Source organism: Nyctereutes procyonoides, unplaced genomic scaffold (genome assembly GCF_905146905.1).
Source record: "Nyctereutes procyonoides isolate TBG_1078 unplaced genomic scaffold, NYPRO_anot_genome, whole genome shotgun sequence".
NCBI lineage: Eukaryota > Metazoa > Chordata > Mammalia > Carnivora > Canidae > Nyctereutes > Nyctereutes procyonoides.
Window position 1 is genome coordinate 21,454,820 of NW_026575040.1, and position 23,285 is coordinate 21,478,104.

Consider the following 23,285-nt stretch of genomic DNA (forward strand, 5'->3'; position numbering starts at 1 on the left):
GGACTTCGCTCCCCTTCCCCAGCTCAAGATTCTGACTTAATTGCTGTGAATTGGGCTAGATGTAGGTATGTTCATGAATTATTGTAGGTGATTCTAATGTACAGCCAGGTTTGCTGTCTCTGGTGTACATGGTTCTTGCCACTGCTTCTCTGAAAACCCCAACATTTACTGTGGAGGAAAGAGAAAAGCTAGGGAGATAAACGGTATGTCTGGACCTCAGATCAGAATTCAAGTGGCCTTTTTAGAGTAATCAGAGCTCTGTCATTCAGTCATTACATTATAAAAGTAATCATCACAGAATCTCTCTTAACCTCTAATTTAATTCTCTTGGGTCCAAGTTGCTATTCTTCCTAACTCAGCATCCTTCATGGTAAGAGAGAAATGCAGGTAACCTGATCCTTCAAATGTTCTGTGTGGAAATAAAACATAAACCAGTCTTTATATGATCTCTACCTTCACATCTCTTTACACTTATAGGTACAAAGCTAGATGAGCACTTAACAGTGGTTCAAATAAAGAGCGCGGAGTGGCTCAGGGGTTCTCAGATTCAAGCTTGTGTCAAAATCACCCAAAAGGTGTGTTCAAGTATATTCCTGTGCTCATAGCCAGAGTTTTTGAGTCAGTAGATGGGGGAATCAGGCTTGGGATTTGCATGTCTAACAAATTCCCCCACTGATGATGATGCTGCGGGTCCAGAGATTACACTTTGAGGACCAAGGTGGAAGTCTGTGAAAGCAATGAAGATTTGGATGAGCCTCCTCCCCATCTCTTCTTTTCCCACTAACCACCTGAAGTGCATACTTGTTCTGAGGTCTTCTGATTTCCATTTGGGCCATAGTTAGAGTAGGGGCATATGTTCACCACAGGTGGTGGGACCTGCTTGTGGGACTCTCATCACTAGGAGCAATAGGCTGACATGAGTACCAACGAGATAATTTCCTTTGGTAGGAAAGGCATCACATTTGAAGTGGACATTGCTAGATAATAAAACAAAAGTCTATGTGAATTTAGAAGTAAAACTTCACCTTTATAAGGGACTAATTAACCATTAGTGTGCTCTTGTCAAAAATGACCATTCTCATCTTTAACATCAACAACAAAAAGTTCTTCAAATAGGCTTATTTTTGAAGCCAAATGTATGTGAGCAGGACATGTTACTTTAACTACCTTGACTTTAAATTTCTTCATTGATATAATGGGGAAATATGAACCTACTTGGCCAGATTGCGTTAAGGATTAAAGGACACAATGTTTATAAATAAACATACATATACACATATATGTATGGATGTGTTAACAATGAAACCCTCTAAAGATTGACTTGATTTTTAAAGAGTTTGCTACCTTCTAGTTCTCTCAAGAAACAAAATAGTCTAATGGCCCCTTGCTTCATGTTCCAACAACCCTCCGTTGTCACTTTGCATGAAATTCATCACATGTGGTTGTAATTCCTTGTTCAATGTCTCTTCCCTGTTAAACTGTATTGTATACGAGGTTATCAACTATGCCTCTTTTATTGTTGTTACTTCCCTGGCACCTTGGATAGGATCTGATTTACTAGGGTTCCCAAAATATGTCTGTTGTTGAATTAGTAAAATATTGAATAAAGAAAATGCTATTGAATGAAATATAAATCTGTAAGAATAGGGGATCCCTGGGTGGCTCAGCAGTTTAGCACCAGCCTTCAGCCCAGGGCATGAATCCCGGGATCGAGTCCTGCATCGGGCTCCCTGCATGGAGCCTGCTTCTCCCTCTGCCTGTGTCTTTGCCTCTCTCTCTGTCTCTCATGAATAAATAAATAAGATCTTTAAAAAAAATCTGTAAGAATAAACAGTGCTGTCCATACTTAACTGACACAAACTCTTCTTACTTAGATGGTTGTGTTCTTTATACTCAGAGGATAGACCTTAGATCTCTTTCTTCTTTCAGTTTCCCCAAGTTCCTTCTATAGCTTCTTGCCTGTCATTCACAACCTGTTGTATATTGGCATTAAGATGACCAAAAAAATGAGAGCACCATTGCATCACTGTCTATACTAATATGTCTCTGCTGCCTCTGTGTTCTAAAAATGTCTTAACTACTTATGACCTATAAGCTTCTGGCAAATGCCTCTTCCATTTTTGAATGGCCAGAGCTAGTTTTTACAATCTCATGATTAATTTTTGAAATGCAAAGTTATATGTAATATGTGATCGAGCTATACATTTTCCCTCAAAAAAGGAAAGGTCATGGCATGGTCAGAAAACCATTAGAATTCATTCCATCCTTACTTTTTCACCTCATCCCAATTCCCGTTGCCTCTATAAATTAGTAAATGGAGCTTATTAAAGATTAATGCCTACCTTTCCCTTTTTGGTGACTCTCTTCCCTCATAATCACTTTCTTTGAAGTCAGCCGAAATTCTGCACATGGTGCAGAAACACAACAGGAATTTCGAGCCCAGTGTGTGACAGACTGACTAACCATGCAGCATCTTAGCATTCAAGTCCTCACATTAGGCATCAGGTCTGCTCTGCTTACCCTACAGGAGGAGGGCAGTGCTGTGCATTCTCCGATTTGTGAAGTCTGGTTCTTAAAGACATGCACAATGGGTACATTTAGAAGAAGGAAAGTCAGGAATATGATCCAATGCGAACACAGACCACTTAAATAAAGGCAGATTTAACTAGGAGATGATTAGTAACTCTAAACTATTATTGGGAGTAAGCACAGTGGATAGATGCCCTATGATTAATTTTATACTTGTCATTTTTCATTGGGTAAGATCCCACATTCATCATAGACTTAATACAGCAGGCAAATCCAAGTGGTCAATTAGCTTATCATATCAACCTTTGGAAATCAGTCACATTTGTGTTTTTTGCTGCCCAACATTAATTACTGTATTAATTGCTGCCATGAGAGCACCCCCATTTTCTTTGTGTGTTGCTACAGAGACAATATAGTTATTTGTAACCCCTACTTCAGAAGGCATAAGCCTGCCTAAAGTACCTACTACCAGACTGATTCTTCTACCATTACCTCAGTGTGGGCAAGTAGTGTGCAGGTGCCTGTAGCTCAATCAACCATTTAATCTGAGACTCAGAACTTTAAGCCGGATGAGGCAAGGGCAGAGTAAGTGGATGAAACCCATTCATTCTATGCCTGGCATCCAGTAGAGACTAATATAGTTCTTGCCAGGAAGAAATTTGGGGCATTCCCTGTTCCTGTCTACTCTGAGCCTGGTTTCTTGGCTGCCGTTTTACCCTATGTTGAGTATAGTAAATGGTTGATGCTTAGTGCTTACAAATCACTGAAAATTGAAATATAAGGATCACCACCTAAAAATAAAGATTGATCACCACTGGGTACTCCAACACCTTACACAGTTCCTGGCGCCCAGTCAGCATTCATTGTTCATAGGATTAATGATGTGATAATAATAGTGCTTCAGTGATTCTGCAATATTAGAGCATGAAGTACCCATGCTGTTCATTTCTAACAGAAACAATTTCTGGAAATTGCAATAAAAATACCCACTCTATTTGTTTAAATTTTGTTTAACAAACAACTTTATATTAAAATTGTTTTTCTGTATCTTCTCATATTTTAATTATAATTCGTAGGAGACTGAATGTAGTCTATTGAATACCAAATTATGAATTCAGATCTAACACCATGCTCTTCCTCTAAAACAGCATCTCTGTGACTTACTATGTCTGAACATTTTTTTAATGATATTATGCCATAAGACTAGATTCACATAATTAAATAATTGAATTACTGGCTCAAAGTTTTCTCTTACAAGAATAAGGCATATCAAATCTACTTTTGTGTCTTTTAAGAGTGCTTTAAAATTTTCCTCAAATAAATTTTAGATATATCTTATTATTTTTTAATCATTGTAAATAGAGGGGTGCCTGGATGGCTTAGTCAGTTAAGCGTCTCTCTTCGGCTCAGGTCATGATCCAAGAGTCCTGGGTTCAAGCCCCACATTGGGCTCTCTATTCAGTAGGGAGCCAGCTTCTACCTCTCCCTCTCAGCAGGGAGCCTGCCACTCCCTCTGCTCATGCTCACTCTCTCTGTCAAATAAATAAATAAAATATTTAAAAATATTATTTTTATTTATTTATTTATTTATTTATTTTATTTCTTTTTCATTATGTCTTCTAACTGGTTTTGTTTGTATTTTTGAAAACTCTTAATTTATATACCATACTACTTTACTAAATTCTCTTTTTGCTTGAAAACAGTTTTTTTCTATAATTCTCTGGGATTTCCAGATATGAAATTGTATCTTCCAATTAAAAAATGGCTTTACTTCTTCCTTTCTAATTACTATGTCTCTAATTGTTATTGTTTAACTAATTGCATTGATGATTACTTCCAACACAGTATTATATAGTAGTTGGAAATATTGAGCATTCTGTTGTTTTTCTTACTTTGGTGGGAAAGTCATTGGTGTTTCTATACAAAGTAGGATGATGATTTTGGGGTGGAGGCATATATATTTTATCATAGCAAAGAAATAGCCAAAAGCCCTATTTTATTAAGGTCTTTTCACATAGATGAATATTAAAATTTATCAAATGAGTTATCTTTATCCATTTCTGCTCTGGTAATTATTTCCTTGCCTTTTGATCACTAATAATTTTTCCATAAAATGACTTAATCTAGATTTTCAAATTAATTTATATAGAGTTGAGCACCATCTCATCTCTTAGGACTTTAAAAAATTCCCACTCTATTGATAACTATGTCCCCTTTTTCCTTATTTATGTTGTGTGATCATGACTTTTCCCTTTATTTCCTCACTAGATTTGCTAGTGGCATGTTTTATGATTTTTTTTTTTAAACAACTCGGATTTATTTCTTGGTTTATCTGTTTTATTCTCTAGCTCACTTTTACTAATCCTTTCCTCTTGGTTGTTTTTTGTTTTTTGTTTTTTGTTTTTTTTTGCTTACTTTATTTTTCTTTAACTTCTTGAATTGGATATTTAATTCATTTTCACTTTTATTAATTGAGTTTTTTGAAGCTAAGAAATGTCTTTTCATAATGGGATTAATTGTGCATTAATTTCATAGATTTTGTTAAGTTTTGTGTCATGCTTCATTACTGTAATTTTGAAAAAGTTCTTCAATTTTGTATTGAACTTCTATTTTGAGCCCCAAATTACTTAGTAATATATTTTTATTTTTAAATGTCCAGATGGAAATTCTTTTTTCTTTTTTGGTTTTTTGTTTGTTTTTTATTTATCTTGGAGAGAGAAAGAGAGTGCCCATGCAAGCACATGAGCAAGCGGGGGAGGGGCAGAAGGAGAGGGAGAGTGACTCTCAAAACAGGCTCCACACCCGGTGCAGAACACACTAGGGCTTGATCTCACAACAACAGATCAGGACCTGAGCTGAAATCAAGAGTTGGACACTTAACCTACTGAGCCACCCAGGCACCCAGGCACCCTGGTTTTTGGTTCTTTTTGATACTTATTAATTTCTAGTTTCAATATATCATGATCAGAGAATATTGTCTATACTAATTCTATTCCTTGGGATATCAGGAGGTTGGTTACTGTGGAGTTTTAAGATGTGACTAATTTTCATGAATGTTTTATGTGCACTTAAAAACAGGTGGGCTATCATTAGCATTCAGAGTTTGATTATTAGAGCTACCTTATTGATTTCGTTGTGTAAGTTTTCTATATACTTGTCAATATTTTGTCTCCCATGTCTGTTTTAGACTGAGAGGAATGTGTTAAAGTTCTCTATCACTAGTTCCTATTTCGTTTTTTACTTCCTGTAGTCTCTGTTTTATTAAAGTGGCTGGATTATTACATGCCCATATATTAGTAACTGAAACAACTTCACTGTGAATTGTAGCTTTTAGTACCATAAAATACCTTTCTTTGAGCCCTTAGTTAATGAGCTTACAGTCCACCGGGTTCAATAATATTGTGGCCACTGCTTTCTTTTCATTCATTTATATCCTGTCCCTCCTTTATTTTTCATCTTTCCTACTCTGTTTTTAGTATGTCTCTCTTATACAACACAATCTTAGATTTTATTCTGCCAATGAGTCTGATCATCTTTTTTTCTGATAGGTTAATTAAGTCCAATGATATTTACTGATGATGTTGGTCAAGTTGTACATACCCACAAATATACGAAATTGTACATATTCTTTCTCTATGTGGTCTGTTTTATTTGATTTTCTTCAAAATTTCTCTCCTTTCTCTGTTTTTTGTTTTGTTTTGTGTTTTGTTTGTAGAGAGAAAGGGTGCAGGGAGGAGGGAGTATTTAGGAAAGTTTGTTTTTTTTGTTCTAATGCTTGTGTTTATGCTAATACCTTTATATAATCCTTTTTAAATTTTGTTATTGTCAGTTTGTTCTCAACTATGAGCAATATTGAAATAACTTTGCTAGTGACATTTCAGTTCCCTCTTTCCCAGCATCTATTTTGAAATAATATTCTTTTAAGCTAAACAAACAAAAAACAGAAACAGACTCATACATACAGAGAACAAACTAGTGGTTGCCAGAAATGGAGGCATGTGGAGGGATAGATGAAAGGTGAAGGTAAGAGGTACAGACTTCCAGTTATAAAATAAATAAGTCATGGGATGAAAAGTACAGCATAGGGAATATAGTCAATAATATTGTAATAACTTTGTATGGTGACAGATGGTAACCACACTTATTGTAGTGAGCATTTAGTAATGTATTTAATTGTCAAATCACTATGTTGTACACTTGAAACTAATATGTCAAATATACTTCAATAAAAAAAGAAATGATATTCTTTTACTCTCAGATAATACCCATAATGTAATCAGTGAGTTTATCTCACTTTTTACACACTCTCCATATCCTTCTAATTCTTTCCATTTTCATAGTTGATCTGTGTCTGCATTGTCAGAACATATAGTCATATTTCTAAAACAATCACTTAGTTTTATAGACATATGTATATTTGGTGATTACTTCCCGCTCTTACCCTGTCTGCTCAATTATGCTGGTTGTCTAAAACTCATTCCCTAGTAGATTCCTTAGCAAAGGTTTATTTGAATAACATTCCTTAAACTATTGCATTCTTACATCAGCTTACAGCTTTTATAGTTAAAGGTCATTTGTGCTGGATAGCAAATCTTAGCTCAAATTTTTCCTTCCTTGAACTTTTAAAAATATGTTACTTCATTTTCTGGGGCAAAGTATTATCATCACAATCTTATAATAACCTGATTTTCTTTCCCGTATGAGTAATTTGACCACCTCTTATTTTATTTCTATTTCTATTTTGAACTTTGTTTAAATCTGTAATATTGCTATTGTTGATAAATTCATTTTGATAGGACTTCATGTGATATATCGTAAAACACCAAAAGCAATGCAATACTTAATATCTAAATGTATTTGCTAAAATCTTGCCGATTGCCAAGCCTCTCATCCAGTTATTTCAGCTGCTTTTACAAGCAAGAATCAATCCTGTAGTGATCTGACCAATTCTGTGACCAACCACAGGTATGGAGACAGGGGAACAGCACTAAAAATATCTGGATCAAATTGGATGTGTTTTTAGCCATGGCCAGAACTGGACCTAAATTAATCTTAACTTATCCTATCTTTACCTTTAAAAATAAAACTGTATGATTTATATTTATGAAACATAATAATGAAGTGAATTAAACATATCTGTTTTTCAAATTTGTGATTAAGACAGATGTAAGCATGCTTTTTTCCCCCATGGTTTAACCTGATGTTCAAGGAGAAGAGTTGTTTTATCATCCTTACTTGATATGATGCTACCTACCCTAGAAATAAGTGAGAATGGGAATGTCAGTAACAAGGAAGCCACTATTTCTGTGTTTTGTGCTCCATCCAATGACCACCCTCCAGTAATGCTTTTGTCGTTGATAGGGCTGAGCTGGAATAGACTTTCAATTTCAGTCCTAGCACATTCTTAAAACATATGTGAATGGAAACTTAGTAAAAAATAAAAAGATGGGCAATCTGGGATCATACTTAAATGATGGTGGAAGACTGCTTAGAATGCTAGCATTATCAGAAACTGGTTTCTTCTTCCAGTTTTGCTTCTTTTCATAGTCATCACTCTTGATAGGATGAAGGAGAATCATAGATGACTTTGTTGCAAGATTTTATTCGGTTATACGTGTCATCAAATGGATACAAATCCACATGTCCTTTAGACTGTTTTTTAAAAGTGGGCCACTAACATTATCTTCTTGATGTCTACAATGAAGTTCAAAATTATATATCTATCTAAAATATTTCTTTTACTATTAAATCAGAGAAATTTTAAATATTGCTATTTTGGTAGGACAGTAAAGAGCCTTGATCTGAAGGCTGGACATCTTATTGACAGCATAATTTCTAGGCAACTACATATTTAGAAATAGTTTATTCAGGTTACCTCCTTTCTAGCCACTAGTCTAAGCATTTGCATGTTTTAACTCATTTAATTGTTACAACAATTTTACACATCTGATAAAATCGTATTACCTAATCATGCTGCTAATCATATTACCATTATTACTATTTTGTAGATGAGGAAACTGAGATGCAGAAAGATTAAGCAACCCGACTAGTTACCCAGTTTGTGGATGAGTCAGGATTGTATTTCAACTGGCTATCTTAGCATATGGATAAATTTCCGTAACAATAAGCTACTTGTCTTTCAATTGTGAAAGCGGTTTTTTTAGGTAGTCCTAAAATGGAAGGGTGATGTTAAACAGTGTTCCTTAAAGGAAACACTTATAAAAAGCCAGCCAATTACAAAAGAAAAGCAATATATGTAATTCTTTCAACATCTAATCATACTGTATCTTTCAATTAAATCATCACTCTTAGAAGTAGAATCCCTGTATTGCCAAGTACAATCCTTGCCAAATATCCAGACACAATCATGGGCTTTAAGGATTACAAGTCACATAATAAAGGATAATGACCTAAAATTAAGCACACCAATATAGAAAGCGGGGACTGCCATGCTCTGTGGAAATCAGCAATCTATTAGATTTAATGTGAGATTAAGGATCTGTGTAACCCGCGATTATGCTGTTTTTCATTAAGAAAAAAAAAACGTGATGATGGTGCTCAGTTAAATTCTTTCTTCTATTTACCTCTGTTTAATTGGATTGGGGACTGCTTAAACATCTTTGGGTTGGAGCTTATAAGAAGATGATCCCAGCTGTTTTTCAAAGCTTAAGGCAGCAGGCAGACAATGTCAAGGCTCATGCAAAAGCCTTAATCCTACTTTTTTTTCCATCCACTAGCTACTGCAGCCCAGTGTTTAACCTTCTAAGTACTAAATGTGCTCTGTCACTGCTTCAGATTTGCCACTGAATTGTTATTGTTTAATGCTGTTAGCTTCACCGCCATTAAAAAGATCTCAATTCCCTCTGCCTTTGGATACTGACCATGTTTCCATTAGGATTCTCTGTATTGTAAAGATAGTCAGTGGCTCACTACACTTCTAAAATGTCAAATAGAGAATACTGACTTGTTTGTTCATACATTCATTCACCTACCCATTTATTCATTTGATAAATATCAAACCCTTTTGTGTCTTTTCCCCAAACTCTACCGGAGACACACTAGAGCAAGCTTTAAGATGGTAACCAACTGGCTCCACAGTGTTGAAAGTAAATAAAATAATTTGGAGTTCTCTTTTCCTTTTTTTTCTTCTAGCAACATTTTGCCTAGTCCAAATATCTAGCACCTTAGAACTATCACTGTAGTTTTACCTACATCAGCAATATCATAGTATGTAAAGAGTAAAGGTTGAATGGTCAAATTAGCTTTCCCTACAGCTGCACATGCTACTTGCATGATGATGCACTTTCTTTTCTCTTTTCCTTTGGAGTGTGAGTAGTAAAGGAAAAAGGGAGTGGCTCTCTGATTTGTCCCAGTGGCAGTGAACAGCCAGCAGAAAAGCAGACACAGTTAATGCTCAGCTGCTCAGACCAGTCAAGCAAGCTACCGAGTCCCAGCTGTGCCTCTTAATGTTTTCTGATTGCACCTACTCCTCAATCTGTGAACTGTTTTCTGGACTCAGATTCATCAAGCGCTGCTGCTTTAAAAACGCATGTAGGCAGGCATCCTAGGATATGCCATTATAAGCTGCTGCCAGGGGATCTTCTAGGAGATAAATGGAATCTGTGTGAAGTAAATTAGTGTGAACCAGTCAATCTGAGTGTCAGCCTTGAGCCACTTCCATGGATAACTAGCTGGCTGACTGGAGGCCAGGGTCTTCTGCCATATGTGGGTTGGAATATCTGAGATTGTTTCTCAGGATGCGGGGGATGGCGGGGCTGTTTATTCTTGGAAGAAGGCCAATTTGATCTGTGTTTTAGATTTGTCAATGAAATGGACTTCTGAGGTATTTTTGTTTACCACTCTGCTCTGACTATACTGAATGCCTCTAAGTTGAACTTCTTTATGAGAAAAATGAGAGAAATGCCCTGGAGAGAACTGCTTCTTTCTTGTTTGAGCTGCCATTTTGCAGACTCCAACTGTGCTGGGCTTGGTCAAACCTCCTATCTGAGATCTTTAGGTTTTAAAACAAGGTAATAACCATAATTTGGCAAAATGAGTTTAATCCAAATCTCCTCTCCCTATTTGCTCTTTGAGGAATAAATCTATGTGATCTTTAATTCATGAAGAAAGGGAGGTTCTATGCAAAGCCTGATGATCATGATTCCCTGTAGATAACCAGCATGGAAAATCAAATTTTGGCCATTAGAGGAGGGGGGAAAACCTCTTAATAGCAATAGAATGAGAAAACCTTTTTAAATAACTTAACTGTTCCATGGAAAGAATTTAGAGACAAAAAGCACGAAAACCAATAGAGTCTAAGAATTATTATTTAATATGATTAAATGGTAAGTATAAATGGTTCTATTATGTAAAAATCATGTTTCCATAATTCAGTATTCCTTTTGAGATCATAGTTTGTTCTTACATTAAGATCACAAGAATTCATTTTATCTAGTTATATTATGACAAATCATCTTTATTTCTTTTTCCTTTATTATATTAATAAAAATTTTTATCGCCTTTAGAATCAGTGAGATGGTTAATCATAGAATGTAAATGTATAAAATAGAATGAGAATACATTTAGGCTTCATATTTGGGGAATATTTTTTAAAGATTTCTCTCCTCCATCTCCAGGGAGGCATTTTGCCTTTCAGAGAAAGAGAGAGAGAGAGATTGAAAGGGAGAGAGAGAGAAATTATTTAGGAATAAGAACTTGGGCAAAACAATAAATGTTTAAATATTCAACAAGTAAGTGAATTTTATTTTTCTGGTCACCTTTCCTAGACTCATGTATCTATAAGGTAGCTTTTGAGTACTTTATATGAAGGTACCACCATTATGGAGTCCATAGAGACACATTCCATATATAAGATACATTTCAGTATATAGAGTGTGTCTGTGGATGTTAGATAGCATGAATCATAGCAAAGATCAAACCAAATGCTTTAAAAATTGAGTGACCCTTTCCTTGAACTAATGAAACAAAAATGGGATGTCCTGTGAGAACAAAATTTGTTTTATGCCTGTACAGTGAGTTCAGAGCAATGAAATCCCTAGTGTAAATTTAACTTTATGATTTATGAGAGTGAGGAAAAGAGAGTGGAAATCAGTGAATTTCCCTTCTGTTATAAGGACTAGGTACAATATTTTGCAATGTATGACTTGCTTTCTAAAGCTCTCTGAAGGGAAAGGAAGTGAGCATTGTATAAATGATGCTTTTGCCTAGGCATCTCCCTCAACATGGTCCACCCAATGTCCACATAACCTTATTCCTGTAGAGAAAGTCAACTTCCCCAGTTATTGCTGCCCATAGGTGCATTAGACTCATCACATTTGTGGAACAAGAATACTATCCATGGATTTCCAATTATCTGACACAAGCTAAGGAAGATGGAAAAAGGCACACTGAGTCAGGCCTGTGATTCTTCTAACCTGGTCTTTTGATTGCAGCACTAGAGCTCAATATAGAGAAGCAAAGTTGTCCTCATGACATCAGCCTCAAAATTTTAAGATGTGTCTCAGTATCTTTCTTCCCTACTAATGTAATCCAGCGAAGTAGTCATATATAAGATGCAGTGAATGGAGTAAGAATAACACTAGCCAAATTAAGGTAAATAAAGTGCTTGAGAAACACAGAAGGGGGAAAAATTAATGTTACCTAATGGGTTGATAAAGACTTCATGGAAAAGGTGGCATTTGAATTGAGTCTTAAATAAGGGGGAGAATTTTGACAAGTAGAGATTCACAGACGGTTATCTCAAGCTGGGAATCTTTACATAGGCACTGATGTAGAAAATAAATGGCAAATCCAGGGGACAATGTGTACTCTCATCTAGCTATGTAGTATATATCAGAGTCTAAGATAGGAAGGAGTGGAGAAGGCCAGCATCCAGTGAGAAACTTCTAAATGTTCACTGAGAGGGCAGCCCAGGTGGCTCAGCGGTTTAGTGCCACTTTCAGCTCAGGGCGTGATCCTAGAGACCCGGGATCGAGTTCCACATCGGGCTCCCTGCCTGAAGCCTGCTTCTCCCTCTGCCTGTGTCTCTGCCCCCCCCCCTCTGTGTGTGTGTGTGTGTGTCTCATGAATAAAAATAAAATCTTAAAAATAAATAAATAAATGTGCATTGAGACTACATTATAAAGGTATTCAAATCCATGATTCCCAAATTCCCCATTGCCAACTGAGCAGAGGCGCTTGCAGATTTTTCTATGCAGAAGCTACATGATCAGATCCTGGTTTTAGGGATATGAGTCACCTAGTTTAAAGAGTTACTAGAGGGAGACACATGTGTTATCAGGCTATTAAAATAGAGGAGTGACTCTGGCACTGGAAAGTAGGGTAAGAGTAGAATTACCTTGAGGGGTTAGATGAACTAGAGGTGAAAAAATGGCAGTCATAGGTGTATATAACTTCTTGATGAGTTTACAAATATCAGTCACGTTCTTCTTCAGATTTACTTCCATGCTGGAGTCTTGGTCTTCCTAATTTCTTCTTGAAATACTCTGATATGATGTAGATTGTCCTTCCCGCTAATTCCTCCCAGACCTTTGGTTGGCCTCTTAAATATCACTGTGTCCTGTATTGGCTACAATCTCTGGAGACACATACAGGGGACCTGATCCAGAGGCCTGCTGGGCTCGTTTGTTGGTTTTCTTATGGTTGGTTTATTGTGTTGACTATCCCTTTCCTAAAGTGCCCGCCTTCTGTTAACCATTTGCCTACATTTTTACATTGGCCTAATGTCCTTGAGTCACAGTCAATGATAGCTCAGAGCCATGTTCTTGTTACATATACTTGTAAAACTTGGATCATGTTTCCTTTAAATGGTTCCCAGAATTTACTACACTGACATGTGTACACAGCATGTATTCCCAGTGATTCAGCCTTGCAATTGTTTTCTATAGTTAATCTAATCAGTCTCATATTTCACAACTCAGGAACTCTTAGTGTTGTCTGTAGTCCCGGATATTTTCCTTTGTATTCTTCCAAACAGTTTGTAAAAATTTAGTAAGGAATATTTTACACTGATCTGTGACACTGTTTTACACTGTCTTATCTAGACATATCTGTCCCTTACCTTTTGTTACCTATTACTTAGCTCTGTAATTATGATAACACCTTTTTTGTATTGAATGTAGCTTTCTGAAAGTCTCATCATATCTGAGTTACTGGTTTCCTTTTATCTACATGCATGTTTGCTCTTTAAACATTGCTTTCTTTAGGTTTGTTTCTCTTTTCCTTTATTTATAGGTGCCACTGGCTTGCTTAGTACCAAAATGAGAGTCTCTTCTTATCAAGGACATTTCTATATTTTGGGCAACCATCTCTTAAAGATATTAGTACAAATACTGAATGTTATGCAGTGACTCAGCTTGAGGATTTGAGAAGGCATCTTTTAATGATTTATCCTCCAGCAAAGTTAATATTTTTGAAATGAGTGGCTACATTTTATATGCATGACCATAAGAAGCGATCAATCCCAACAGACCACCTATGTTTTCTCTGTCTTGTGTGAGTGCCTGTGTGAGAGAGTGATGCTTGCTACCGATTTTATTATAATACAGTGGTTAAGCACATTATTAGCATCCAAGCATATCTTTCATTCAATTTCAGTAAGGTCTTGAGTACGCTAACATACCATTTGATGTCGTTCAAATAAAAATAAATCACTTTCGGAGTAACCAAGTCTAATGATACAAAATGTGGCAACTTAGACCTTTTGTTCCTTGCATCCTTCTTAATGTTGACAAAGAACTAGAAAACTAAGGCGTAGTCTAGATAATTTGATTTCCTTATTTTCCATTTCCTATCTAGGAGATGAAAGAGCTCTGACACTTGATTAACCATCTGAGACAAATGTTTTCCCCTGAGATAGAGACGACTATCAGCTGGGAATTTGAGACTGCCTGCCAACCATTCTCCCCAAGCTGATGGTGTCATCTTAGGTTCGGCCTATGGAAGGTTGCTGCTCTTATGAATTCCAATGGTGGGGCCATTTGACAGTTCCTCCTCCTAGTGATTCAAGAGAAAAATGTTTTTGGTATTTTCCTTATGGAGAACTGTGGACTTTGCTGCGGTTTAAATTGCCCTCTGCTGGGAATCCTTATCTTAAGTTCATATATAAATCACGTTTATCTCTAGTCTCAAATGCTAGCTTGATGCTCTTTTGATTGAAGTGACTCTTTTGTTTTCCTGACCTTCTAAATTTTCAAATGCAGGCTTGGAAGTTTACTATAAATTTCCTCCTAGAATTCTCCCATAATTGACTGTTCTTCAATTTACCAATATGTAGGGATATATTTGTTTTTGTCTTTGAAATCTATTCCTGCCTTCAACTTCCTGAACTTCTGAACAGTAAAATTAATGCATTTGTGTATTTACCATAGGATTTGGTCCTTATGAGAAAAGTCAAATGACTTTTGCAGAACCTGGATGCATGAAGAGTGTGAGAGTTAATTTCTATACATTCTTAGAACTCATCCATCACCTATACTTCCTTTTAGTGATGACAGAGTCCTTTCAGATAAGATGTCCCTGAATCTCTTTGTCTTGAATAATTATCTCTCTGGTTTAGCAAAGAAAGCTGGGATTTAGCTTGCTGATTTGACCAGCTCATTTCTTGCATCCAGAAATTATCTTCCTTACCAAATGATACATAACTATAAGAAATAATAATATTTCCTGGAGTTATTTCCACTCTGAATTTATTAAATAATGTTCAAGGACCAAAGTTGAGGAAATTATTTTGATTTGATGTTTTAAAAAAAGGTTCCTGCTCACCTGCTTACCACCTCTCTTGGGAACACTGCTTGCCAACAAAATGGTTACTCTAAAGGAGTACGTAAAGAAATCCAGGCAAGACTCTCACTGATAACTCAAGATTTGTCCTTATGGGGACTGAGGAAATGCAGCAGAAAGAGAAGAAAGAGTTGCATCATTGCCTGTTATTCTCCTTTCCTATTCCCAACTAACCTTACACATTTTCTCTGCCGGACCCTCTCCATGCTACCTGCAATCTGTCCCTATAGTCTGTTTCAGTCTGAGAGTTTAGATAATTTGATTAGAGTTGGTTTTCATGTCAGGCTTGACTAAGACAAATGACTTCATGGGCCCCATCCTTACATACAAAAGGAATAGAAAGAATTGCCCTTTAAGAGATTTGACTTGAGGAAAATACAATTCCACAGGAACACCAACCTCTACATTAATTTAACAAATAATAATTGAGAACCTCTTCATGTCTCTGGCCCCAAAGCCAAGATGGAGCCCATCCTCAGAGGAGTCTAGTCACATGAAGCCTAACCTAACTCAGACCATGTAACGTCCAAGCCAGGTCTCATCCACTGCATCGGTGCTTCTTGCAATTATTACATGGACCCACTTAATTTCATTTAGGATGATTTATTTTGTATTGAAGTTCATATTTTCCAAGCTGATTAATGAAGAGAGGGGTTGTTTAAAGAAATTAATTACATAAATATGATTCTAAAAAGGATAAGATATAACGTATTTTTAAAAAGATTTGGTTTTAACAATGTGTTTTGTACCATTGGTAAACATCTGACAGATATTTTTCTATCCCAACAAGTCCGTTTGTTTTCAGAAGTGGCCATACTATAGCCTCGGTCCTTTCTTGGCCCTCTTTCTGTAGGGCTGCCTCACTAGCAGTGCAGCTACCAAAGTATCCTTCTGAAACTGCCTTGATGTCCTCTGTCCCTCAGTCAGACTGGACATTGCCACTTGTAGAAAAATATCAATCTTACTTCATTCAGAAAGAGCTTCAGTAGTCCTTACTACCGCCAAGGCTAGTGTAGTAGCCACGTATCATCCTGGTATACTACTGTTCAATGATATACTGAGTGGTAGGTTGGACTTGGATTTTTAACTAGAGGAATATTTGAGTCTCAGAGCCAGAAGATGTCAAGAAAATTGTCCAGTCCAACTCTCTCATTTTATTGATAAAAGGACCTGAGTCCAGGAGAGTGAAATGACTTGCTCAAGGTCATGAGGTTACACTATTAGGACCAAAGGTGGAATTTAAAAAACAACAGATATTCTGGTCCTATTAACTGAACTTTTGTCCAGTACAACATATTTGTCCCCAGGAACTCAAAAGTTCATGTCTATACTGAAATTATTGATACTCATTTTTGCTCCAATGAATACATATATGTGGGTGCTAAACAGTGAAAAATTTTATTTTTCATTCAGAAATAAGGCAGAGAGGGCCTCCTTCTTTAGGCAGACTGCCTGTGACATTAATAATAGATGATGGGGTTATTGGTTTGTTTGAGCTGTAAACTCTAGGCCTAACCTTAAGATTTTCTTCTTAAACTACAAGTGAAATTAATCATTGGATTTTAATTTTTAGGAATGTTCCTTAGCAGTTTCAATCAGTCATTTCATAAGTACTCTGAGAACATGCCCTGTGCCTTGCAGTTGGGCTACAGATGTGCTCATGTGTTTATCAGCCTTACCAAAGCATCCCATTGCTCAAACACTCTGGATGATGGGGGAATTTATATATCTGGGAAGAGTAAAGTATTGTTTAAAAAGATTCATTATGTGGCACTTGAGTAGCTCAGTTGTTTAAATGCTCAACTCTTGGTTTTTGGCTCAGGTCATGATCTCAGGGTAATGGAATGGAGCCCTGAGTCAGGCTATGTATTGGGCATGGAGCCTGCTTAAGATTCTCTCTCTTTCCCTTGACCCCTCCCTTCTGCACACATTCTCTCTCTAGAATAAATAAATCTTTTAAAACAAATAAATAAATAAATCTTTATAAAAAATAAAGATTCTTGGGGATCCCTGGGTGGCGCAGTGGTTTGGCGCCTGCCTTTGGCCCGGGGCGCGATCCTGGAGACCCGGGGTTGAATCCCACGTCGGGCTCCCTGCATGGAGCCTGCTTCTTCCTCTGCCTGTGTCTCTGCCTCTCTGTCTCTCTCTGTGTGACTATCATGAATGAATAAATAAAATCTTTAAAAAAAATAAAAAAAATAAAGATTCTTTAATTAGGTATCTTTTTCATCACTTATATTTTCCTTCCTCCAAATAGTTGGCTGATCCAGCCATGTGTTTCACCTGTAGAAGTTAGCTATAGATAGATTTTTCCCCCTTAGACTAAATAGTCAATGATTTGATCCTGTGTGTGTGTCTCTCTGTGTGTGTATAATACACATATATCCCCAAAATATTTAAATAAAATAGCAACTTTAATTCTATACATCTAGTAAGGATAGCAAAATAATAGTTACTCTTCACAACATTTTGGAAAACTCATTTCTTTACCAGTTGAAAATGTCATCTTTAAAGCAATTCATACTAGAAAATGTCATCCAGAAAATAATATCCCATGTCTGATTACAATTGCAGAAAGATAGCAAAAACACATAACTCTAATGTTAACTCATCTTGTTGAACTTGTCCATAAGACAGTAATTACTTAGTTACAAAGAAGTATCAGATATTTTATTTAATTCTGGACATCTTTATATGATTTTTTCCCCAGGTTCCAGTCCACACTGATACAAAATCAGCCTGAAACCTGATGCAGGATGCAGCTTTTGCTATTCAAATATAATCAGGAGGTCCTATCACTTGATTATCTCAGTAGATACTCTTAAAGTAAGGATAATAAGTACATAGTTCTTTAGGTAGATATGTTTATCTTATAAGACATCTGTCCTGAGAGAACCACTTTGTGAAGTGAATTTGGGGTCTATTCAAATGACATCCTTTTTGTTTATAAATATGGTGTTACCACTTTGTCTTTTCATTGATTTTGTCTCCCTCTAATTTAAAATATATTGTAGTCTTTGGTGATCTGTGAGTATTGCATTAGTATTTACTTCTTGAGTTTAATGTAGCTTTTCTTTCTTCTAAGCCTGTAGAAAGTTTTTGTTTCTTTGGTTTATTTGTTTGTTTGTTTGTTTTTCAGTTGATTCATAATGATGCCTTAAGATTGAAAAGAGAGGGATGCCTGGGTGGCTCAGCAGTTGAGTGTCTGTCTTGGGCTCAGGGCGTGATCCTGGAGTCCCAGGATGGAGTCCTACATCGGGCTCCCTGCATGGAGCTTGCTTCTCCCTCTGCCTGTGTCTCTGCTTTTCTCTCTCTCTCTCTCTCTCTCTCTCTCTCTCTCTCTTCTGTGTGTGTGTGTGTGTCTCATGAATCAATAAATAAAATTTTTTTTAAAAAAAGGTTGAAAAGAGACCTAAATGATCAACCAAGAAAGTAATCAACTCTTGGCCACGATATTGAGCTACTAGGTTTGAACTCAGGTGCTTGGCTTCTCAGCCGCTCATTCCACAGATCTGAGAGGTCTTTTAGTCTTTCCTGAGTACTGCAACTTGTACATTACTTTATACCCTTGAATAAGATGTGATTAAGATTTTTTCTGAATTTTATCTGCTACTAAAGTGGTTTATTCTATTCAGACTAGCATTTCAAGCTGTTATATCTTTTTATTAATGGGTTTCTATAAATATCCCCAATACTTCCAAAAAGTCCATATGTATGATGGATGGGATCTATTTTTAAATCATTCATAAGTCATTGTATTGAAAACATTATTTGCAGTGCAGATTTTATTCACACTGTAAATGATATGGATTTTTAACAAGGGCTCTATTTAGTCTATAGTACTGGCCTTGGTTGGAAGAATCAGCTGCTGTATGTGGAGGTGAATGAACATTTTTTCAGTGATCATTCCCTTGTTGGGGTTGGAGGGAATAGTTCTTGGAATTGTTTGCAGTCTAGGCCTCACCACTTTAAAGAACTAATATCATCTTTCTGCAAATGATGACAAAGGAAAGTGGGAATTTTTAGAGGTTAACTGAAACCAAATTAGAGAATAGAGGGGGGTGAAGAAGCATAACCACTAATGACCCTGTCACTACATTGTCTTACAATAAATCTTTCTATAGTGTCTTTGTCATACAGTCCTCTGGCTTTCTTCTGCTGCTGAACCATTCATTTCTTTAGGCTGTTAGAATCATACTCATAATTAAACACATGATAGTCAAATACAAAAAAGATATTACAAAGATATTTAGCACACTGGCCTTTCAGTTGTCAATATGTTGAGGTATGTGATGAGTAAATGGAATAGCTTCACATCTCTCAGTGGTAGAACTGTCAAGAAGAGTTTGTCTTTTTTGCCCCTCATCTCCCAAATGTGGACTATTTCAGAATCCATTACAGAGGAAATAAACAGTTGATTTTAAGTTAAGAATGAACCTAACAATCATTTGCACTATATCGATGTCAAAAGTATCTCTCTGCCAAGCTTTAAAATGCATCTTCAAAAACTACTGAAAATATCCAAGAACTTTAGTGATGAGCTACAAATGGACTTTGGTATTGATAAATAAAAGTCAATATGTATAGCGAAAGGACAACTTACTGTGATAAATGGGCCCACCATCAGTAAAGATCAAATTATTGACTATTTAGGGCAAGGAAAAACCTGTCTATAGCTAACTTCTACAGGTGAGAAGAATTAGCCACAACAGCAATTTAGGAAAAGCTCAAAGAGACAATGTTAGGAGAATTCATTAAAAATGCATAAAGTAGGCAGCAACATTCTGTTAAATACATTTGTGGCACTGGGGCTAATGTACTTTTTTTTTTTTTAACCATGCCTGGGTTCATACCTTCTTTCTTTTGCCTTGAATAAGCTCCCTTTGGGCTACCCATATTCCTTTTCAAGGATATCTAATTCAAAATTCACTTCCCAATCCCCCTATTGCAGAATTACTTCTGCATTCCTAAAAACTATGTCACTCTTGGAACATTGTCTCAAACACTCCATATTGGTTACTTTTCAGTATACCTCAACTAGATCACAAGTTGTATGAGGGCACATTAAAAGTGCCTTTATTTTTTTTACCCTTCACATAGTCTAGCACAGAGCTCTACCCATAATAAGCACTAGATCAATATTTGTTGATTTCATTGTTTTTGAAATGATTCATTAAGGAAGCCTCAGTCACACCTCATGTCAGAGTTTAATGATGAAACATCACAGAAAACACCCAAAAGAACAATTGCAAAGATTAGCTTATCAAAAGAAAAAAAGGAAAGAAAGAAAAAAAAGTGGAATGGCAATAATTAACCTCTCCAGTGTCCACTGCTCCCAATTGACAGAATGTAGGTATTTCTTCTATAGTAAATTGAACCAGATATTCTATACATTAGCCAGTAAAAATGACAGATCTTGTACCATCTCAAATTTGGAAGCCAAAATGTAATTAAGCAAAATACCTTAAGAATAATCCTTTCCTCAGCCATTAGAAATGACAAATACCCACCATTTGCTTCAACGTGGATGGAACTGGAGGGTATTATGCTGAGTGAAGTAAGTCAATCGGAGAAGGACAAACAGTGTATGTTCTCATTCATTTGGGGAATATGAATAATAGTGAAGGGGAATATAAGGGAAGGGAGAAGAAATGTGTGGGAGGTATCAGAAAGGGAGACAGAACATAAAGACTTCTAACTCTGGGAAATGAACTAGGGGTGGTGGAAGGGGAGGAGGGCGGGGGGTGGGGGTGAATGGGTGATGGGCACGGAGGGGGACACTTGACGGAATGAGCACTGGGTGTTATTCTGTATGTTGGTAAATTGAACACCAATAAAAATTAATTTATTAAAAAAATAATAATCCTTTCTATTCTTCTACCACGCCCCCCCCCACAAATGACACCCTCCAAAATCAGAGACAAAAAGAATTACATGGTACCTACTAGTATGAGTATAATGAAGATCATGCAGCTACAACTACATCTAACTTTCTGACTTTCTTGAGAGGTTTGGGATGTCAGTTCCTCCTGGGACCACTTTTTTGCCACTGGAAACTGTTATAGGCATTTACTTTGTTGTTCTAATACCATGTTCTCTTCCTTCTTGAGGGTCCTATGTCTAGAACGGAGTCTTGCTGGAAGAATAAGCAAATCAATGAGTGGATGATAGTTTTAAATTATGAAAGAACAATGTATGGGATGACAAGTGGAATGCATTTGCCCAAATAAACACAGATGCTAACTCACTGGTTGTTAATAACCGATTTAGCTGTAGGATTCATTCCCTATTATAAATATCAATGCAAATAGTTCAGGAAATTAACAAGATATATAGAAATAAAGATTATTAAAACAGTTCTGAGGCACCTGGGTGGTTCAGTGGTTGAGCATCTGCCTTTGGCTCAGGTCGTGATCCAGGGGTCCTGGGATCAAGTCCCACCATTGGGCTCCCCACAGGGAGCCTGCTTCTCTCTCTGCCTGCCTCTCTCTCTGTGTCTCTCATGAATAAATAAAATCTTTAAAAAAAAAACAGTCCAGTAAATCTTGCCCAGTGTAATATAGTTTTCCATGACTTTGATGCATGTAATTATCCACTTCAACATGTTACAAAAATCGATGGATTCAAAAATAATTTGTATGATCTAAACTGAGAAAAATTAAAGGCAGCTACACCAATAACTACTTAGGCCATAGGTGTCTCTCCTCCAAATTACAAACTAACCCCCACCATCATTTTACAGATTATCTCAAGTGGGCCTAAACAAAAAACTGAATGGATCTAATTGAAGATAATTCAAAGCACATATCCTCTTGGATCAGGAGGACATCTAGTGTGATACCTCTGCTTCATTCATTTGTTCACTCTTTCATTCCACAAATCCTTTAAGAATACCTCCTATAGCCCAGGGCCGATAAAGGTGCATAAAACAGACATGGTACCTACTTAAAATTTTTTGGGGGGGAAAGTTTAAATGCCAGAATATCATACATTATTCCCATGTTTTGTTTTCAAATAAAAGGCTTCAGAGAAGCAGTGATTTCAAACTCTATGCTCACACTTTCAGAGAACAGAGAAGAACTATCTGTGTTCTGAGAGGACTGGTGAAACTCAAGAGAATTATTTGGACCAGAATTATGTTACTAGTCTCCTTTAAAGTGTGTATGTTGGGTTTCAAGTTATGGTCACCAATGCTGTATACATTCCATGGAAATAAGATGAGGAATGTTAGAGGTGTGAGCTCTGCTAACACTGCTTTGGACCTTGGGTGTGCTCCTTTGTATCACTTATTGAGTATGGATGTGAAGTGACACAGCCTCCAGTCTTTGCTCTGTCATTTCCTAATGGAGGTTTAGGAACAGTGGCCAGACCTACTCCCCTGTGCCAACAAGCATATCATTTCATGTAAGGCTTATATATTTCCTTTCTTGCATTTATGGCCTATAAATAATATGTTGTGTGTGTTATCAAGACCTGAAAAGACAGTAGTAGTGTTTACTGCAGCAATTTGCAATAGATAAAATTAGCAGTAGTCAATAATATACATATTTATGTTGTTTTGCCTCAGACAAGTAAGTATGACATAATTTATATTATTGTGGGCTTGCTTTGTTTTGTTATTCACTGAGTTTTTTCATGAAGGCAAGGTCCACTTTTCCTGACAAGTGACTCCTTGAACAAATAGAACATGGAAATATGTTACTTAGGGAGATAATTTAGACCAAATATTATAACTTGTGCAAAAAAAAATGTGCAAACTTGAGTCTGTTTCTCTAATGGAGCTGGTGGTGTAATGTGTTTATAGGAAATTTTAGATTTCTGTACTTGTTCCTGTTCCTATTCATATTTCTCTTCAGAAGATAATGACAAGTTGTCTAAAGTCATCATTCAGAACACTGGCCCTCCTTATTAATCATATGCCAAGTATTTATCCTGTATTTTTAATTTTATTTGCA

At 36.4% G+C, this 23,285-nt stretch overlaps 1 protein-coding gene across 1 annotated transcript in view; it reads left to right on the forward strand.

Annotated features, from left to right (window-relative positions):
* WDR72 (WD repeat domain 72) overlaps positions 1–23,285 on the forward strand; it is a 220,854-nt gene that overhangs the window by 188,973 nt on the left and 8,596 nt on the right. The window lies entirely within an intron of this gene.